This window comes from Nothobranchius furzeri, chromosome 10 (genome assembly GCF_043380555.1).
Source record: "Nothobranchius furzeri strain GRZ-AD chromosome 10, NfurGRZ-RIMD1, whole genome shotgun sequence".
In the NCBI taxonomy this organism is placed as follows: Eukaryota; Metazoa; Chordata; class Actinopteri; order Cyprinodontiformes; family Nothobranchiidae; genus Nothobranchius; species Nothobranchius furzeri.
This window is the reverse complement of record NC_091750.1, coordinates 65,974,075-65,995,042: the sequence shown is the minus strand read 5'-3', so window position 1 is coordinate 65,995,042 and position 20,968 is coordinate 65,974,075. Positions and strand designations below refer to the sequence as shown.

Sequence of the window (20,968 nt, the reverse complement as noted above, 5' to 3'; positions counted from 1 at the left end):
ACACACACACATACACAGAGGTGAGGACAAAGAGGCTGGAGCTGACCTGGGAGGAATGATCTTAAAAGGGTAACAACATAAGACACTAACTGAGACGCAGACAAAAGACACATGAGGGCGCTATGAGACACAGAAGGGACTCTAGAGAGGGATGGAGAAACATCAGGAGACACATGAAGGAAGACACAGACGCAGACCATGACACATTGGTTAACTGACTGTCTTCACGCTCTGTGATTGGCCAGTCACATAGAGCGCCCGCCCCTCCCTACACACAAAACTCTGCAGCCGGGAGCTCAGTCAGCTCGGCCCAGGCATCCACACACACAGACAGTAACGGATCTCTCTGTGCTTCCTTCACTGTTGCTCACGTTTCTTCAGTACTCCCTACATTTTCTTCAGCTCGCCTCTTTTTCAGTTCAATATCTAAAGTTACTTTTTATGTAAATTTCAGATTTAAAATAATGTATTGATGTAAACCACACCCACTAATTTCCAAATAATTAAGCGATGCATTCATCTATGTATCTCCTTTGATCTGCATTAGTGATATTCTCAGCACCAGAACAATGAAGTAAAGAAACAGATTCCCGAGTTTGCTAGTAATTTTATTTATTAGGTGCATCTGACCTGTTCTATTTATCTCTGAAATGAGATCAAATTAGAGCTTCTTGTCTCCTCTCTGCACTAGAAAAATGTACTTTATTATGATGTTCACTGTAATGCATCTTGATGTTCTTAACAAATAAATTAAATCAAAGATATTGGTCAATAATGCCAAATATGTAAATTTGTGTTTCAGTCATTTTTATACTGGCTTAAAAATACTTCATTAATTCTACTAAGCAGGGATGTAGAATGTTTTTAATAGGGCCAGCCCAGTAATGATCTTGGACCAAAATAAAGGGGGCAGAAAGTCAAATAAAGGGGGACAAAAGATGTTTTTCCAGACGCCAAGAAAAATTAAATGCCAAATCCCCCCTGCAAAATGTGTCACTGAGCGTTTAAAACAGAAATTATTCTTGTGCAAATATTGGTGTATTCACCTTTAATACTAGTTATTAAAATGCAGCAGTTGCTGGATTAGTGCAGTTCAAAGTGGAGTGCATCAAATAAAACAATATTAGCATAAAGGTGAGACGTGTCATAATTTCACCCCCCAGCACCACCACCACCACAGCTGGAAAACACTGCATCCTCTGTCTGTTTTAAAATCACGCTTAAATACCTACTTTTATGACTTGGCTTTTAGACAGTGATTCATTGTTATTGTATTATGATTTTATGGTTTTTATTGTGTTTTATCTTATTGTATTTACTTTTGTTTTAATTGATCCTGCCTGTTCAGCACTTTGGTCAGCTCTCACGCTGTGTCTTAAATTGTGCTATAGAAAAAAAGTTGGTTTGGCATGGTAATAAAGTCTTTGTTTATTAATGCTTAATAATGCACTTAGTAACCCCTGGATAACATGTCATTGAGGGGCAGATGGCCTAAGAATATTCTATTCTATTCTATTCTATTCTATTCTATTCTATTCTATTCTATTCTATTACATAAAACAGGATCTGATCTAATCTAATCTATTTCTGATATTTCGACATCTCCCCTCTGACTGGATAACAGCAACACAACTCTACCACTGAGTTTTATCTCCACAAGTAACACAAGCCTGGAGGAGCTTTTGCTGTGTGGTGGAGTTGCTAATGCTAATGGTTAACTTCTACTATCTGAGACATTCTCTGCTAATCTAATCTAATCTAATCTAATCTAATCTAATCTAATCATCTATAATATATACTTCTATATTACTTAAAAAGCCATCTAAATGGCTTTGCACTCCCCGGATGGCCTACAAATCACGAGGTGAACGTGTGTTTGCCCATGCTGCCCCCATGCTCTGGAACTCATTGCCCATTACAGTTAGGCTGGCATCCCAGTGTTTCCCTTACATAGGCATAGCCGTGGCGGGCCGCCACGGCTGAACTCCCACCACCACGCCTACAAGATCCCAAGTTTTATTGATTTATGTATTTATTTATGTATTTTTGCGACATTTCCGTTTACAGTTAGGCTGGCATCCTCTGTCTGTTTTAAAATCTCATTTAAAAACCTACTTTTATGACTTGGCTTTTAGACAGTGATTCAATGTTATCGTATTATGATTTTATAGTTTTTATTGTTGTGTTTTATCGTCTTATTGTTTTTACTTTTGTTTTAATTGATCCTGCCTGTTCAGCACTTTGGTCAGCTATCACACTGTGTCTTAAATTGTGCTATAGAAATAAAGTTGGTATGGCATGGTTATGGTATGGTAATAAAGTCTTTGTTTATTAATGCTTAATAATGCACTTAGTACCCCCTGGATAACATGTCATTGAGGGGCAGATGGCCTAAGAATATTCTATTCTATTCTATTACATAAAACAGGATCTGATCTAATCTAATCTATTTCTGATATTTCGACATCTCCCCTCTGACTGGATAACAGCAACACAACTCTACCACTGAGTTTTATCTCCACAAGTAACACAAGCCTGGAGGAGCTTTTGCTGTGTGGTGGAGTTGCTAATGCTAATGGTTAACTTCTACTATCTGAGACATTCTCTGCTAATCTAATCTAATCTAATCTAATCTAATCTAATCTAATCTAATCTAATCTAATCATCTATAATATATACTTCTATATTACTTAAAAAGCCATCTAAATGGCTTTGCACTCCCCGGATGGCCTACAAATCACGAGGTGAACGTGTGTTTGCCCATGCTGCCCCCATGCTCTGGAACTCATTGCCCATTACAGTTAGGCTGGCATCCCAGTGTTTCCCTTACATAGGCATAGCCGTGGCGGGCCGCCACGGCTGAACTCCTACCACCACGCCTACAAGATCCCAAGTTTTATTGATTTATGTATTTATTTATGTATTTTTGCGACATTTCCGTTTACAGTTAGGCTGGCATCCTCTGTCTGTTTTAAAATCTCATTTAAAAACCTACTTTTATGACTTGGCTTTTAGACAGTGATTCAATGTTATCGTATTATGATTTTATAGTTTTTATTGTTGTGTTTTATCTTCTTATTGTTTTTACTTTTGTTTTAATTGATCCTGCCTGTTCAGCACTTTGGTCAGCTATCACGCTGTGTCTTAAATTGTGCTATAGAAATAAAGTTGGTATGGCATGGTTATGGTATGGTAATAAAGTCTTTGTTTATTAATGCTTAATAATGCACTTAGTACCCCCTGGATAACATGTCATTGAGGGGCAGATGGCCTAAGAATATTCTATTCTATTCTATTACATAAAACAGGATCTGATCTGATCTAATCTAATCTATTTCTGATATTTCGACATCTCCCCTCTGACTGGATAACAGCAACACAACTCTACCACTTACTTTTATCTCAAAGTAACACAAGCCTGGAGGATCTTTTGCTGTGTGGTGGAGTTGCTAATGCTAATGGTTAGCTTCTACTATCTGAGACATTCTCTGCAAATCTAATCTAACATGATATATAATTTTTCTGTATTACTTAAGCCATCTAAATGGCAGGTTTTGGTTTCGTATAATACAGGCTTGGGATTTCTATAAAGAGAGGAACGTGTAGATTTATAAGAATGGGGAGGCTTGGGTGTCTCAAACAGGGGAGGAGACGTGGGCCTTCTAGAATGGGGAGGTGTGGTTTCCCCAGACAGCGGAGGAGGCGTGGGTTGTCTAGAATTGGAAGGCGTGGATCTCTCCGACAGAGGAGGTAACATGGATGTCCTAGAAAGAGGAGATGTAGGTTTTGTAGAAATTGGAGGAAGGATACATTTCCCAGAAAGAGGGGGAAGCACTTTGGTGGCATTTGACCCTTGCTCAATAGGTCTCGCTTTGACTGGACGCAGAGTAGTCTTTCCCAGTTGGAGCTTGAGAGGTGGTGGTGAGCGTGTTTTTTTACTCACGACATCATTAGAACAACTGCCAACTTCCTGCATTGGTTCGTTACTTAGTTCGTACTTGGAAAACCTTTTCGTGCGTTCGCTGTCAGAGCCTGATTGTGGTTCTTCACTAGAGCCTGACTGCGGTTCTTTACTGAGTTTGTATTTGGAAATCCTTTTCTTGCATTCTCCGTTAGAGCCTGACTGCGGTTCTTCAATAAATTTTTTTGAAACACGTTTTACAGGTTCAGGTGACCATGGTTCCTCACTAGTTTCATCATCAATTAAACTATCTGAAAATTCATATTCTGATTCTGTAATCAATGACTCATCTTTACTATCAGCGTCTTCACTTGTTTCTTCAGAAATATTTTCTGTAAGTTCATAATCAAAGTCTGACTTCAGCTCTTCACTTAGTTCTTGAGAACAACCTTTTTCACGTTCATTCGCAGAGCCTGACTGTGGTTCTGTACTAAGTTTGCACTTGGAAAACCTTTTCTTGCGTTTGCTGCCAGAGCCTGACTGTGGTTCTTCACTAGAGCCTGACTGCGGTTCATCACTAAGTTTGCACTTGGAAATCCTTTTCTTGCGTTCTCCATCAGAGCCTGACTGTGGTTCTTCACTAGAGCCTGATTGTGGTTCTATACTAAGTTTGCACTTGGAAACCCTTTTCTTGCGTTTGCTGCCAGAGCCTGACTGTGGTTCTTCACTAGAGCCTGACTGTGGTTCTTCACTAGAGCCTGACTGTGGTTCTATACTAAGTTTGCACTTGGAAATCCTTTTCTTGCGTTCTCCATCAGAGCCTGACTGTGGTTCTTCACTAGAGCCTGACTGCGGTTCGTCACTAAGTTTGCACTTGGAAATCCTTTTCTTGCATTCTCCGTTAGAGCCTGACTGTGGTTCTTCAATAAATTTTTTTGAAACACGTTTTACAGGTTCAGGTGACCATGGTTCCTCACTAGTTTCATCATCAATTAAACTATCTGAATATTCATATTCTGATTCTGTAATCAATGACTCATCTTTACTATCAGCGTCTTCACTTGTTTCTTCAGAAATTTTTTCTGTAAGTTCATAATCAAAGTCTGACTTCAGCTCTTCACTTAGTTCTTGAGAACAACCTTTTTCACGTTCATTCGCAGAGCCTGACTGTGGTTCTATACTAAGTTTGCACTTGGAAAACCTTTTCTTGCGTTCTCCGTCAGAGCCTGACTGTGGTTCTGTACTAAGTTTGCACTTGGAAAACCTTTTCTTGCGTTCTCCGTCAGAGCCTGACTGTGGTTCTGTACTAAGTTTGCACTTGGAAAACCTTTTCTTGCATTCTCCATTAGAGCCTGACTGCGGTTCTTCAATAAATTTTTTTGAAACACGTTTTACAGGTTCAGGTGACCATGGTTCCTCACTAGTTTCATCATCAATTAAACTATCTGAATATTCTGATTCTGATTCTGTAATCGATGACTCATCTTTACTATCAGCGTCTTCACTTGTTTCTTCAGAAATATTTTCTGTAAGTTCATAATCAAAGTCTGACTTCAGCTCTTCACTTAGTTCTTGAGAACAACCTTTTGCACGTTCATTCTCCGAGCCTGATTGTGGTTCTTCACTAATTTCTTCAGAAAACTTATTTTCACGTTCAAATGTAGAAGTCATTCCCTTTTTAAATAAGCTCAGTTTGTCATCTGAGCCTGACGAGCATGGAGCATCTTTTCTGACCACATCAGTGAATCCAAGATCTGGTACCAACAATTCATAGTCTTTCCGTTTGCTAGCTTGATCTTTGGGAGAAATTTTCCCAGGTGTGATGGGCATTGATGATTTGCTCATTTTTCTCACTCTGGGAGATGTACAATCTGAATATGTCTTTGATAATGAATCTTTGGAGCCTGACTTCTTATTATCAGCACTTAGTTGCTTGATTTGTTCTATAAGCTCCTCACGTTCCTTCTGTAGCTTGACTTTTTCTTCCTGGATGCGTCGCCGCGCTTCCTGGCTAATCAGGAGCTCTATGGTCAGTTCTTCCAACTTTTCTGTTATGTCATTGTCTGGCCTGAAATCTAGAAATGTCATGCTTTCAAGTTCTTTTAATTTTTTCTTCAACTGACATATTTCATCAATGTATTTCTTGGTTTCTTTCTTTGAGTCAGATGCCAGCTGTGCCAGTTCTTTTTCGTGTTTCTGTTTGACCTCCTCGTGTCCCACCATAGTTTGACCAAGTTTGTTCTGCCACTCTTGGATGGTGGATTCTTTTTTCTCTAAGGAGTCCGTTAGCTGTTTGATCTTCAGCTGCTGTCTCTTTGTTTCCTGCAGGTAAGATCCTTGCATGCCTTCATTTGTCTCTTTCAATTTTTGGCTTCTGTCTTTCAAAGAGTTTACTAAAGCCTGCAGTTCTTGAATTTTCTGCTTCAGCTCCTCAGAAAATGTCTCGGCACTAATTTTCTCACGTTCAACCTTTTCAATGTTTCCTCTAAGGCTTGCGATTTTTTCATCGTACTGCGAACACTTGTCCTGAAGATCTGATACCTCTTTATGAAGAGTGGCTTCAGAGTTCTGCAACTCTTTCAATCTTTCTTTGTCTTTCAATTCCTGCCGTTTGATTTTCTCCTCATCATTTACTTTTGTTGTGTTTTTAATTCCACACCCCATTTGTAAAGACCTCTCTTTCATGTGACTCAAATCCATCAAAGGTTTGTGGCGTTTGGGCGCGTACTCAGTCCTTTGTTTAAACACGGTCATGTCCTCACTTTCTTCAACGAGGTCCTTAATTCTTATCTCAAGGTGCTCGACTACGCTGAACCAGGTCTCTGTCTTGTCATTGCTAGGTCTAATTTGATTTTTCCACCTACAAAACTCTTTGAAGGCTGACTGCAGACGAAAAATGTCCGTTTTAAATTTCCCCAGTTTGTTCATAACCTGATTGACCAATTCATCTTTTTCCTCAGCAGAAACGTTAGCTTGTTTTAGCTCCTTCTCCGTTTCCCGTGCTTTGTTTGTCATGGTTTCCAGTTCTGTCTTCAGGGTTTCCACCTGTTCAAAGAGAGTGGAAAGTTCCCTGTCTTTTTGCGCAGCTGTGCTATGCTCTTTACTGACCTGTAAATTTAGCTCAATTTCTTTTGTATACGTCTTCAATAGCTCATTTAGTCTGCTAATTTTATTTTCACTGTCGATAACTGCATTCTGTAAAGCGCTGATACAACTGCCACTAAACTGGACTGTATCTGATTGCAGTGCAGGTCGTGTTTCCTGATAGGGCCAGGTGTTTTTCTGATCAAATTGACCCTTAGCTGACTGTGGCTGTCGTTTTAAGTCACAGATGAGTTGGCCTTTATTTTTGTCTAGCTTGGCATCAGTAGAAGCTACTATCCTGTCAGCCACGGATTCATATTCGTTTGTCAAGCTATGAACTTCAAAAACCATTTTGGTTGTTTCAGTCGCCACTTGATCCACACATTTGTCATAACCGTCTAAAGCGCTCATCAATCTAAAACATCGATTTCTCATTACTTCAATATCCTGCTTGGCCTGGTCAAGACTCATTCTCAACTCATGATTTTGTGCTTTGAGTTGATCAGTTTCCTTTTTCCATTTTCCCTCATTCTCCACACATTTCTGATGCAGGTTTCTAGACATCTCAGTCTGTCCCACTGGATCAATTTCTATACCACGATAATATGGCACCTGTGTTTCACAATATCTGTCTTCTCTTTCAAGTTGCTTAGGGAAATAAGTTTTTCCCAGAAACATGGGTTCATTACGCTGTCTAAAATCCTCTCGTTTCTTCAAGTTCGATGTTGAGGTCATTTCCATTCTTGAGAACATTTTGTTTAAGCCCTTAGTCCCGATAAGTTAAACTAACAGCTTTTCCGGGTAGTATTGCTTCTTAAATCACACAACAGGGATAAGAAACTGATTTCTGAGTGATAGTCTAAAGCAACAGAATACAACTGACCTGGCTTCTCAACGGTTCAGACGTCTGTGGTTGTGTCACTGATAATGATGATGTCATCTCCCTTTGATATGTCATCATAGCAACTGATCAGGAAGAGGACCTCTAGGCTCCGCCCACTTGCTGATCTTGCTCCCTTTATTCTGGAACTCAATTTCAAATGCACTGTAGTCATGGTAACCAAGTAATCAGCATTCAAATATCAATTCTGTAAGAAAAGTAATTGATCTACTTTTAATATTTAACACTATTTGTTCCTGTTGTGTGTTTTCCTGGATATATTGTCTTATTATTGCAATTTTTAAAACTTTTATATTTCTTTTATGTATAAAGTGGGGGAAAAAAGTTAGTCTCTCTCTCTCTCTCTCTCTCTCTCTCTCTCTCTCTCTCTCTCTCTCTCTCTCTCTCTCTCTCTCTCTCTCTCTCTCTCTCTCTCTCTCTCTCTCTCTCTCTCTCTCTCTCTCTCTCTCTCTCTCTCTCTCTCTCTCTCTCTCTCTCTCTCTCTCTCTCTCTCTCTCTCTCTCTCTCTCTCTCTCTCCCTGTCTCTCTATCTCTCTCTCTCACACACACACACCTTAATCAACATTGTTTTGTTTAACTGTGTGTGGGGGGGGGAAATGCCAACAACGCTAGGAAAAAATCAGTTTACTCAAATTAAAATAAAATAAAAGCTGTGTCTGGTTCTAGTATTTCATATTTCCTAGTATGAGTTCAGATGTATTAATTCATGCACTTAAATTTTAATGTTCTGATTTTACTTAAAAACTTGTTCTGTAACAGTTCCTTTACTATTGTGATCAAAAATATTTAATCTCAGTTCTGAGGCTGCTCTGTAAATAGTTTTCAAATAAACAATAGTTTATAAATAAACAACTTCTGATATGTCCATTTCAATTTCAGATTTAAAATAATGTATTGATGTAAACCACACCCACTAATTTCCTAATAATTAAGTGATGCATTCATCTATGTATCTCCTTTGATCTGCATTAGTGATATTCGCAGCACCAGAACAATGAAGTAAAGAAACAGATTCCCGAGTTTGTTAGTAATTTTATTTATTAGATGCATCTGACCTGTTCTATTTTTCTCTGAAATGAGATCAAATCAGTGCTTCTATGGGTTGTCTCCTCTCTGCACTAGAAAAATGTACTTTATTATGATGTTCACTGTAATGCATCTTGATGTTCTTAACAAATAAATTAAATCAAAGATATTGGTCAATAATGCCAAATATGTAAATTTGTGTTTCAGTCATTTTTATACTGGCTTAAAAATACTTCATTAATTCTACTAAGCAGGGGTGTAGAATGTTTTTAATAGGGCCAGCCCAGTAATGATCTTGGACCAAAATAAAGGGGGCAGGAAGACAAATAAAGGGGGACAAAAGATGTTTTTCCAGACGCCAAGAAAAATTAAATGCCAAATCCCCCCTGCAAAATGTGTCACTGAGCATTTAAAACAGAAATTATTATTGTGCAAATATTGGTGTATTCACCTTTAATACTAGTTATTAAAATGCAGCAGTTGCTGGATTAGTGCAGTTCAAAGTGGAGTGCATCACATAAAACAATATTAACATAAAGGTGAGACGTGTCATAATTTCACACACACACACACACACACACACACACACACACACACACACACACACACACACACACACACACACACCCCACCCCCAGCACCACCACCACCACAGCTGGAAAAATTCCTAGGCGCACGGCGCTAACAACTTAGCGACGTGACATGTCTCGGAGAAAGCGTAAAAACAAGTTGGACGCTTCTTCTGAAGCGAGAAAATAACACCTCTTCTTAAGCTGAGCACGACGTCGCCTCGACTCGTTCATGGCCGAGCCGGACTGAGCTCGATAACATTGACCCAGCACAGCCTCTGGGTCGTTGGAGCTGCCCCGTGACTGAATTACGCGTATCAATAGAAAAAAAATCTCTGCCTCTGCCAGCTGCAGTAAATGTAGTCTCCAAATAATAAATAAGAGGTGCATTCATCTGTGTATCTCCTTTGATCCGCATTATTGATATTCTCAGCACCAGAACAGTGAAGCAACAGATTCCTGAGTTTGTTAGTAATTTTATTTATTAGGTGCATCTAACCTGTTCTATTTTTCTCTGAAATGAGATCAAATTAGTGCTTCTATGGGTTGTCTCCTCTCTGCACTAGCAAATTTTACTTTATTTAGAGACGTGTCATAATTTCTCCCCAAGCCCCCCCCCCCCCCCCCCCCACCCCCCCACCCCAATTTGACACAACTTCAGCAGTTTTATTCTTGAAAATTTCAGTACCTTCAGGAATGAGTCGTTTCTGGGATCTGTCAGTTTAAGAAAACAAGCCGAAGCTGGCCATGCCCACCAAGCCCCCACAATGCGGGTGAAAAATTGAGGCCAACTCAGAAGTACAAAAAATTGCAGTTCCACCCTCATCCGCTGGGGGCTGGTGTCAGAAGCGAGAAAATCCTCATTGACTCCCATGTTAAAAATACCAATTTCACAGCAGAAATAAACATGTTTACAGCCTGGTACCAAAACATGTTTTTTGTTTAAATTATCTAGTTTACACTCATGACAACTCTGAGGGGGGTGAATTTTTTTCTCACTCTTCTGTTTAAGTGTATTAAAAGCCTAAAATTCTGTATAATTAATGAGCATCAGACCCATGTGACCACAGAGCTAGCTCCGTGGAAAGGCCTCAGTAGAGCCTCGGTCTGGCCTGGAAACTGTTCCAGGATTTTGAGTCTCCGTGTTTGTGTATTCTTTTTTGGATATTATTTGTGCAATTGTTGGACAAAATGACTTGCTGTGGCATTAATTGCACTAACAGAGCGTCCAAGGAGTCTCCACTTCATTTTTTTCCGTAAGTAAAATTATATTTATGTATTTTAGGTCACTGCCAAGCTGAGCTTAGATTTTAACATGTACTGTTTAACCATGAAATTTAAATGTAATAGGGTAAAACCCAGTGCATTTAACATAATGCTGCACTTTAGAAAATGGGTTGAAATATAACATGTTGGTGGAGCTGGGTTCCGACTATCGGCTTGTGGAGCTCTCGGGAGACCGATGTTTTCCACCCGTTTCTCCCCTCCCGCAGCTCGGCGCATCTCTGTCTGATCGCGGCTCCTGACTGCTGCGCGGGCTGCCGGCTTGTGAAGCTCTGGGATGGAAACCTTCCCACCCGGTTCTCCCCAGCGGCAGCTCTGCGCATCTCAGATCGCAGCGGCGCTTGTCTGCTGAGCGGCTGCCGGCTTGTGGAGCTCTTGGGAGACCTCTGTGTTCCACCCGGCTTTACCCAGCGGTCAGACCGGTGTATCTCTGACTCAGAAGCTCTGGTGTTATGCACAGTTAACTCCGGTTGTAGCTAGGTTGCTTCCTCTGTTAGCTTAGATCCCACCTCCGTGTTAGCTTTGGGTTAGCTTCAGGTTAGCTTGTAGCTAGTTAGACCGGGTGTCGTCAGTTGATCCCAGCCTTACAGCCCCACCCTCAGCTCCACCTCTCTTCCCTTTTGTGGAATTGTCTGGGCTTGACGGAACCTGTGACACGGTCAAAATGGCGATGGTGCCCACCTCCCATTTCTCCTCAGAAACGTGTTATTGGAGTCTTTGGAAACCCATTGTCCAATATTTATAAGTCGATGATGCCCACCCATATCAGGCTTCTATAAGCTGAGAAACTCCGATACCCAGAAGGGGTTTGGAGTAGAGCCGCTTTTTGTGATGTCACAAACGGGACCCTTTGATGGATGTTTTTTTGCATTTGGAGTGTTTATAGAGAGAGTAGAGACCCACATGCAGCACAAAAGGATGCAAAAATGTGAGTTTATATATTTTTTATTATAATAAGTCCCCTTTAATAATTGATAATATTGTATGTCTTTTAGCAGCACAATATCGTATCGTCATCTCTGTGTATCGATATGTCACACACACACACACACACACACACACACACACACACACACCTCTAGTGGACATCAATGTATTTTAACAACTGAGGGACAATGGAAATTGACACAGATTCACTCCTCCCTCTGTGCTCTGCCTGGATCCTTTCAGCCCCTGACAAAGAACAGAGAGCTTCCCTGTTATTCTCCTGACTGGTGTCGGCCCACCGTGTAACACTAGAACAATTCCATAAGAGTGAAACTCTGCAAACACACCATGAGAGCTTCCAGGAACTGGAGGCTGATTCCACAGAGGAGGCGGAAGATTCAACAATTACAGAGACACTACAGCACGTACAGATGCTTTTGTTTTTGTCAGAGTTGTGACATTAGAACCGGGGAGACTTCAAACAAAACACTTTCTGCTGTTGATGCAACAAGAGGAGGGTTCCTAATGCTGCAGTTGTACATCACAGTTGTACACATAGGCGTCATTTTAACCGGGGACGCTGGGGACATGTCCCCGGCAAAATTTGTGATTGGCAGCTGTGTCCCCCCCACTTTCAAAAACGCCTGCTGATGAGGATTTTTGTTTTACCAGCTCAGATCTTATCCAGGGGTCGGCAACCTATTCCCATCAAAGAGCCATTATTACCCGTTTCCCACGGTAATTTTGGACGGACCTTAATAAGCAGCGACTTAGTGAAGCAGGCAGGTCGCGCTAGAAAATTTAGTTTAAAAAGATGTCATAAATGTTTTCCCCCTTCATTTTTATTTATAAAATATGAAGTAAAAACTCACAATTTAATTTTTATTCATTTGTCATTAATATGTAGTCTACACCCGTGCGTTAAGTGGACCATCTTCCAGTAAACGCACAGCATCCAGCCCACCTCTCCAAATGCGTAAAATGTGCATCAGCCGCTAGTTAGGTGCACCGCGCGCACCATCAGCTGATCAGCCCAGACAAGAGCAGAGCAACTAGAGAAAGAATAGAGGATAATTCTGTCTGGATGTGGATGGAGATTACATTTTACAGCAGCCTGATCATCATTTAAATACGTAAACCATCACCTGTCTTCTAGTCCATGCTATCAGCATTATTTTAATTGGTGTGTGTGTGTGTGTGTGTGTGTGTGTGTGTGTGTGTGTTTTCCACTTCAAACACTGGTCTAACCAACCAGACCAGCGTGTCCAGTAACACATTAATGTTACAATTAAACAGTTTCTCTTCATGTAGGCTAGGAACGTTTCACCTGCCGTGGCCCGACCGCTTCTGCTCCACATAAACTTTGTGCGTGATCAAATGTCTCTACGCATCATGCGTCTCCATATTAGAGACCGGAACAAGCGCTGTTCAGCCAGTTTCATAATTTCATAAAAAGAACATTTTTCCAAGTGACACATCCCTCAGAGAGACCGGGTTTCCAGACCGCTTCAGTGGGAGGAAATCATCGCATGCACCGTATTTCTGCGCTGCGAACCCCTCAGATCTTCAGCCCACTGTCCACCGTGGGCGCTCCGAGCCACGCTGAACACAGTGTCCAGTATAAAGCTCTGATGTTGTGATGGGAATATTTTACCTCCGCGATGTGCGTTAACGATTAAAATGTCAGCTCATCCATGCGCATCAGTGTGCGTGGGGGTAATTCTTTCAAACCAAGCAACGTCCTTGAGTTCATCTGTCAAAATAAACAGTCAAATGGAAATATCTGTAACCTGCCGTTTAACTGTTTTGCCTTCTTGTGAAGATTGTTGCAAAGAGAAACAATTAAATTTGATTAACCCTAGAGCCACCCAGAGCGCATGTACCGAAGCAAGTTCCTAGTTTGTGAATTGTTCGTTCACTGACAATGGCAATAAACCTTTTCTGATTCTGATTCTGATTCTGATCTGATGTGGGAAGGTTCCTCCCAGTGTTTTCCAAACCCTGTCTCTCAGAGAGACTTGTCACTTAGAAAATGTTCCCTGATGATGAAACTTTGGCTGAATAGCGCTTGTTCCTGTCTCCAATGTGGCGACACATCCAGGAGCCGTCTGAGGAGAATCCCAGAATCTCACATCCTCTTCAGCTCATAAAGCGCCTATGATTACACACAAGCGTGACGCGTCAACCCGGTCTCACAGTAAGACCGGGTTGGACCTGTTCAGGTTTACGCAGACAATCTTTACATTTAGAATTGGCATACAGATGTAAAATTAATGCAGTAAAATATAAAGCATTTTATTTAAATATCCATTCATTATTTTACAAGCACAGAGAGCCGCATCAGATGGATGCAGCCGCATGCGGCTACAGAGCCGCCGACCCCTGTGCTAGCCTACTTTATTGTCCCCAGCAATTTTTAAACCCCACTCAAGTGTATGATTATTGTCCCCAGCAATTCTGAAAACAAACTGACGCCCTTGGTTGTACATCTTTATGAGAGAGGAACTACGCTGAGAAGGGATCTCTCATTTTTAAAGTGAATCTTTAATTAAAAAAAATCTTTATCTCTCACTGCCACTTTATTAGGTAAACCTTAACCTTCAACTACTTGAAGTCTTCATATCATAGATCCAACAAGGTGGTGTAAAGATCCCTTGGAGGTTCTGGTCCATGCTGACATGACAGTATCACACAGCTACATCCATGATGATAAAGCTCCTGGACTGAACTGAGATCTGGTGACCGTGGAGGCCGTTGGAGTCTAGTGAGCTCATGGTCTTGTTCTAGAAACCAGTTGCTTTGTGACATGGTGCATGATCCAGCTGGAAGTAGCCTTCAGAAGATAGGACCATGTGGTCACAAAGGGATGGACATGGTCAGCAACAAGATTCTGGTAGGATGTGGAGTTTAAACCAGGCTCAGGCAGGACTAAGGGGTCCAAGAACACATCTCTCCTCAGTTTGAAGTCATCTTCGCGATGTCTACGTGGGATGCTGTCTTGCGATTGGATGAGTAGCTATTTGTAACTGGACATGTGGACCTCAGACAGTGGTGAGTGTGTTTTTCAGCATAAAAGCTTCCTCTGAATATAACAGCATAAAAGTCAACAAGTCTCACAATTCCAGAATGTCTGAGTTGACCCCTTATTTCCAATTCATGCTCAACACCTGTGAAGTGTCACTCACACACACACACACACACACACACACACACACACACACACACACACACACACACACACACACACACACACAGTTCCCCTCTGTACTACATGAAGCAATTACACATCAAACTGGGTCTTCTGATTATATCAAAGAAGCGGCTATTTATGCTAATTGCATGCAGCTCTACAGAGATGAAGTGATTGCAGTCAATCTTCATAATGGCCAAACAGAGAATAAAAGCGGTTCCAACAGCCGAGGCTGCAGGGTGTGCAGCACCAACCAGCTACAAAGAAAGTCAGGCCAGAAACAGAAACTTCTATCCCTTTTTACTGAGTCAGGTTCAGAGCGGGGGAGTAGTCAGGCTCGCACAAAAAACCTGCAAGAACTTGATACAGGAACCCACATCAGTCTTTAGATTCTTTCTTCAAGAAGTTAGACTTTAAAAGGAGTTCTGTCTTATTTCACATATTTGATAATTAACTGTAACAAAAGGCCGAAAAGACAAGAAATTAAATTGAATATTTGCAAAGTTTACTGTTCCAAGTTTTTATTGGTGCTTTCTTAAGTTTAGAATCCTTTTCATGACAGATTCTGAAACGTGTTTGTGTAAAAGTTAATAATGTTTCATTTCTTCTACCGTTGTGGGAAGCTTTGTGAATGGTGTCCGTTTGACCAGTTAGACTGATAAGCTAACGGCTAGTCTGCTGAGGCCTTTTTTTTTTTTTTCGTCTTCGTCTTCGTCTTCCTCCGCTTATCCGGGTCCGGGTCGCGGGGGCAGCATCCCAATTAGGGAGCTCCAGGCCGTCCTCTCCCCGGCCTTTTTTTTTTTTTTGCTTGTGGGAATTTTTCAATGATTTACGGTCATCAAAAATCAAAACAATCTCCTTAATTTTCTAAAATAATAGAAAAATGATAGGATTTATAACTCAAATCAAACTTCTAAATGGTCAAAATATCCCCTCTAAGTAACGAACAGTGAAACGATTAAGGGACAACTTGAGACTTTTGCAAAAATCACTACGCAAAACTGAAAATAAAATAATCTAAATGAAAAAAGTGATTTCTGCCTGCCTCAGCGTTTAGTCATTTCCAGACCTGGGAGCTGTTGACAAGTCCTTTTTAATTTTAAACAAGTTTATTTAGCTTCACAATAGGGCTGTGCAATATGGCCTAAAATCAATATCACGTTATATTGAGGATTTCACCTCGATAACGATAAACGGACGATAACTACAGGAATGCGCAGAAACACAATTGTCCACTAGATGGGGCTGTCACGTGTATTCATTTCTACTGGACTCAAGGTGGTACAGCTTCTTAAAGGGACATGAACGTTGCCAGCCTACACACATCTTCTCATTTTTTTATTATCAAATTCATTGACATGGGAAAAATTATCTGGATAAGAGTCAGAAATTTCAATAATGATAAATGTTCAATTTATTGCCCAGCCCTACTTCACAATCGTTACCAAAGGGCAGAGTTAAGAGGCGCCCGCACACACGTCAGAAATGGAAAAAAACAAACAAACAAAAAACAGATTTTGTCATCGCACTTTCCGCATGTTTTAGTTCCCCTTTCCCCATAACTCGTGTAACCACTATTTTGCAGTGAGACACTGCAAACGTGCAAAAGGCCAGCAGGACATAAATGAAAGTGGGGTACACAAAGTGTTCAGAGTGGAGAACCGTTTAATCTCCACAAACCATTTCATGCTGCATCTTTCAGTCCCATCTCTGGCTTTTACTGCCCATGAAAATGGAAGCAAGACATTAAAGAGGGAAGTTGAGTCGCTCAACACCCACAAATGCATCAGCACTGTTGCAACAGATGCTCCAACCACTTCAGCTGAACTCATTTTAAATCTGTCCTGAAAGATGGGGGTTGTCAGCCTGCCAGCCTGGTTTTTCTGTGCTCTGAGATCCCAAAAAATCTATAGACATCAAGACAATTGTTGATTAAATGAAATTATTCGGAATGCATCTTTAACGTGACTTTATTAGTTGCTGGAGATGAACAGGAAGCATCAACGCCACGGAAACAAGAGGCAGTGCGAGCGCTCGTCCACGGCATTGCTCTCAACAGGCCGTCCCATAAGTTCATTAGGCTTGCCATCAATAATTTGTTTTTTAAAATGTCATTAATGCAAATTAAAACAACTAATAATTAGGCTTCCAACGACGTTTTATAGCACAACTTTCATGAAGCAGTTAAACTGGAGGCAAAGCTGTATGGGGAGCTGATTGTCAAAGTAAAACTAAATTCAAAAAGTTGCCACAAAAGAAAAACCAGATATAAATGTTGTCCCTTTTAACACCACATCTACTTAAGATGTTTTACAAATAAATATTTACAATCAAATTTAAAATATTCAAATTTAAATGCAAATGTGGAGGTTTAAAACTATTTCTCTAGCGAACAAGTCTGGACTGCTGTAAAAAGGAAACATTCCTACCAAAATAAAACTAATTTTAAGAGACCACCTGTAAAAGACTCTTTGGTGATGCAATCGTGCAACACTAATTATATGAGATTTCATCTGTCGTTAAGCACTGAAAATAAAAAGGGAACATGTGATGTAATATAAGTGATCGCTTTACACAAAATGTATTTTGGTACAGTGCTTCAGTTTGTGGGTGTAAATTTGCACATTACCTAAATGTTTTATTTCCAACCCCCACATATAGATTTCAACACTTTGATATAAATATTTAGATTTTATTAGAACTATTTACAACTTTATTAACAGATAAAACTAGAAAATGTTGAATATGGTGCAAGAATTTAGTTTGCTAAAATAAATATTTAGCTGGGATCCAAATAATTATTTTAGAAAATAAATATTTTATTTGGAGCTAAATATTTAGTTTGCAAACTAAATATTTAGGTCTGACCAAAATATTTAGTTTGTAAAATAGATATTTTACTCTAAATTTAATATTTAGCTTGCTAACTAAATATTTTTATTTACTTATAAATGTATGCATAACATTGTTAGAATATGAAAACAAAAAACAGGACTCCCGTTTTTAGTCTTTTATGATAGGCTATACCCTCCCCCCCCACCCACCCACCCCCCAAACAAATATAAATCATATAAAAAAACTGCTGTTAAATTATGACTGTTTGACTTTACAAATGGCACAGCATAAGTTATTCTGTTTATAAAGTCTATTTGTTGCTAAAATATACAACACATTTTTAGATGTTCTTGTAAATGTGATGTTTATTGTTTAGATTGATTGTACATTGTAGCCACAATGTAGGCTACATTTAGTTTTGAATCTGTACATTTGACGCTAAATGTGCAGAAATACAGCAGTGTTTCTTATTACTTTCCAATCTGCGCCCCATAGCACAGCATCCTACCACACCAGGTGCGTGAAACAAATCGGTAACACACCGTGCGTGCGTGCACAAGGCTTCGCGGTGCAGAGCGGCTCCAAACTGCAGCAGCTCATCCGGAGCTCAACCGAACATCATCAGAACCCGGTCCAGATACACCTGCACGCTGGTGCAGCAGAAACGAAATGATCCTTAAAAAGTTTCACTCACCCAAATGGCGCTAGAGCCCGGATCCTGGAGGGGTATCGGAGGGATGTCCCGTTAGGATGCTGTCCGAACCGACCGTTTCAGCACCGTGTGGTAGGTGTGTGTGGCTGGTTCAGAATCAGCTGCTGACTTGAGATGGGTCCCATGTTTCACGCCTTCTCTTCCGGAACACGCGGACCGAAAAGCCCACGCTCCCCCACCGTTTTCCTGCGTATGTTTCTGGGAGCGGAGGCGCACACAGCTCCGGTACCGCGACGCGCACGGAGCGAGCAGGCGCAGCGCGGCTGGACCGGAACACCAGCACTTAACAACCTACGCTACCCGGCCCGGGCCGACCCGGTACAGATGGGAATGGCCCTGACTGCTTTCTGTCGCACGTCGGCAGCGAACAGATCCCAACAACTTTTATTATTCGAGCAGGAACCGATGGGTCCTAACATCCGCCCAGTTCTGCCAGCAGCAGCGCGGTCACCGACCCAACAGCACCACCGACAACAGGGGCCAATAATAAAGGCTCGGTTCGGTTCGAATGAAGGCGGTCCCGGACTCTCATTGCAGGCTTTAAACAGCAGGTGCCACATGAACAATGTTTGTTATCGATTACAGACTCGAGTCTTTATTCAGGGCGAACAGCGCCTCTGCTGACCGTCGGTGTGTCAACCTAGACATTCCAGAGAAAGTCCGAGTGACTGTGGAATAAAGACTTCTTAGTTTTAGGGAATAAAGCTCAGTTACATCTAAGGAATGAAGTCCAGTTTATTATAGGGAGTACGGTCTGTTACCACCCAGACAATAAAGTCTGACCCAATCACAGGGAATAAAGAATGATTAGTTGTATGGATTAAAATCTGATTGCATCTACAGAACAATGTCAGACTTCATCTGAAATAAAGTGATATTGATTTGCCCATCCTTTCATTCAGATAGATAGATAGATAGATAGATAGATAGATAGATAGATAGATAGATAGATAGATAGATAGATAGATAGATAGATAGATAGATAGATAGATAGATAGATGATGGATGGACGGATAAACTTTATTGTCCACCTCGGACTGAGGCAGAAATTCGCCTTTGACATGGCTCACCTTACAATACAATCCATATCACATTCACACAAATACATAAAAAGACAATTAAAAGGTATTAGAATGTCATCATCGTAAAAAAATAATAATAAAACTTTAAGAATTTAAAATTGTAATTGCGGTGGGAAGAAATGATTTCTTATAGACACCTTTCTTGGCCAATGGAACCCTGAACCTCCTTCCTGATGGTAGTAACTGAAAATGTGGGTTCAATGGATGGGTTGAGTCTGCACTGATCAGGGTAGCCTTCCTGTGCGCTGCTCGCTCGTGAAGAACAGAAAGTGGGATCTGAGGTGAACCTATAATTTTTCTGCCTAATTTCACAATGCGAGAGAGTTGTGTTTTGTTTTAACTGTAAGAAAGTTATACCAAGCTGTAATATTTAAAGTTAGAATGGATTCAGCCAGTGATTTATATACAATTGTTGTCCTTGTTCACACTGAGTGCTCTTAGCTTCCTCAGCAGGTGGAGTCTTTGCAGTGCTTTCTTGTAGACACCGTTGCTGTGATTTGCAAAGGACAGGTGGTCATCAGTTTCTGTTCCCAGATACCTGAATGACTGAACCTGCTCCACAGGCTGACCCTGTATGCTGAGGGGTTCGAACAGGGATGTGTCTGCCTCACTGACTGCCCCACAGCACATTTCTTTAGTTTTTGAGATATTCAGCCCCAGGTGAAAGTCTTCAAATGTCTGGACCAGATTGCTGACCGCCTGCTGATATTTGGACAGGTCCTCTGATGTCTTCACTGATGCCACCAGTGCCATGTCGTCAATGCTAATGACACTTTTCGTGGATGTAAATCCTCTTAAAAACACTTGTTGTGGCCTGTCTTTCAAAAAGTTGTGGATCGATAAAAGCAGCGTTGTGTGGAGATGGAGATCTGAAAGCTGATGCCACTCATTTAGATGGGTGGTTAATAGAGAATTACCTTGATCAGGGCCAGATTAACACTTTGTTGTATACCTGGGCAACAATATTCAAGGGCCCCATCATCACGACCCAAGGATCACCATAATATGGCCATATAGAGCTCCGGACCCCACGTGACTCTCAGTTAGTAGACGCCATATTGGCAGGTAAAAGAAGCTAAACAAACACGGATCGTAACCATGAACGTGAACGGGATCGGCTTGGATTTTACTTCGTCGGAGTTTACTTCACACTTTAAAACCGAAGAAATCGTTTTATATAGTCAGAAATTGAATAGACTAAACATCTCCGACCCTTACTGTGCCCCTGGGATACTTTTTAAAAACGCCAGAAGCTGTCGGAGCGGACTTCTTACCGGACCTGGCCGGGGAACCCCTTGGGATTCCCCCGGAGGAGCTGGCTCAGGCGGCTGGGGAGAGGGAAGTCTGGGCCTCTCAACGCTACTACCCCCGCAACCCGACTCCGGATACGCGGATGAAAATGGATGGACAAATAACAGATTTACACGTAAGTAGTTTAAATAGAGTGCTGTGCTGTT

General features: G+C 41.0%; 1 protein-coding gene across 4 annotated transcripts in view; it reads right to left on the bottom strand.

Annotated features, from left to right (window-relative positions):
• The window catches only part of camkk1a (calcium/calmodulin-dependent protein kinase kinase 1, alpha a), a 96,071-nt gene extending 77,081 nt beyond the window's left edge, over positions 1 to 18,990 (bottom strand). For all 4 annotated transcript variants that reach the window (XM_070555918.1, XM_070555919.1, XM_015961765.3 and 1 more), the window contains exon 1: positions 18,412 to 18,990. The gene's annotated coding sequence lies outside the window, so the exon portion shown is untranslated. The remainder of the gene's footprint in view (positions 1 to 18,411) is intronic.
• Between the last annotated feature and the right edge of the window lie 1,978 nt (positions 18,991 to 20,968).